Raw genomic sequence first — 1,054 nt, forward strand, 5'->3', positions numbered from 1 at the left:
GTTCGAGTCCCAGAGTGAACATCAACTCTGAGATGCAGGTACATCCAGCTGACGAGTCCCAAATAGGACGAAACGCGCGTCCTGGATTCCACTGCTAGCCACTATCCACCTCTGCTTACCATGCTTGTGGATTAAGGTATATCGAGGCAATACGCACAGTATGCACATATGCCAATTAGAGACTGACCAGTTGCAGTCCTAAACACATCGATGGGAAGATCCAAACAAACAATACTAAGTGAATTCAAACTTCACCCCATCGCACAAGCAAGTGGCTATCAGGACTCAGTGGCCGAGTGGATAACGCGATGGCGTTTGAAGCGAGTGTACTGGGTTCGAGTCCCAGAGTGAACATCAACTCTGAGATGCAGGTACATCCAGCTGACGAGTCCCAAATAGGACGAAACGCGCGTCCTGGATTCCACTGCTAGCCACTATCCATCTCTGCTTACCATGCTTGTGAATTAAGGTATATCGAGGCAATACGCACAGTATGCACATATGCCAATTAGAGACTGACCAGTTGCAGTCCTAAACACATCGATGGGAAGATCCAAACAAACAATACTAAGTGAATTCAAACTTCACCCCATCGCACAAGCAAGTGGCTATCAGGACTCAGTGGCCGAGTGGATAACGCGATGGCGTTTGAAGCGAGTGTACTGGGTTCGAGTCCCAGAGTGAACATCAACTGTGAGATGCAGGTACATCCAGCTGACGAGTCCCAAATAGGACGAAACGCGCGTCCTGGATTCCACTGCTAGCCACTATCCACCTCTGCTTACCATGCTTGTGAATTAAGGTATATCGAGGCAATACGCACAGTATGTACATATGCCAATTAGAGACTGACCAGTTGCAGTCCTAAACACATCGATGGGAAGATCCAAACAAACAATACTAAGTGAATTCAAACTTCACCCCATCGCACAAGCAAGTGGCTATCAGGACTCAGTGGCCGAGTGGATAACGCGATGGCGTTTGAAGCGAGTGTACTGGGTTCGAGTCCCAGAGTGAACATCAACTCTGAGATGCAGGTACATCCAGCTGACGA

General features: G+C 48.4%; 2 non-coding genes across 2 annotated transcripts; both read left to right on the plus strand.

The window, feature by feature from the left end:
• The first annotated feature begins 285 nt into the window (after positions 1–285).
• Positions 286–351, plus strand: Smp_tRNA_01622_Gln_TTG.1.1. The gene has a single exon. It is a non-coding gene (tRNA).
• Positions 352–618: 267 nt separating this feature from the next.
• Smp_tRNA_01837_Gln_TTG.1.1 lies at positions 619–684 on the plus strand. Its single transcript has one exon. It is a non-coding gene (tRNA).
• Positions 685–1,054: the final 370 nt, after the last annotated feature.

The sequence above is a fragment of the Schistosoma mansoni genome (genome assembly GCF_000237925.1).
Source record: "Schistosoma mansoni, WGS project CABG00000000 data, supercontig 0977, strain Puerto Rico, whole genome shotgun sequence".
Taxonomy (NCBI): domain Eukaryota; kingdom Metazoa; phylum Platyhelminthes; class Trematoda; order Strigeidida; family Schistosomatidae; genus Schistosoma; species Schistosoma mansoni.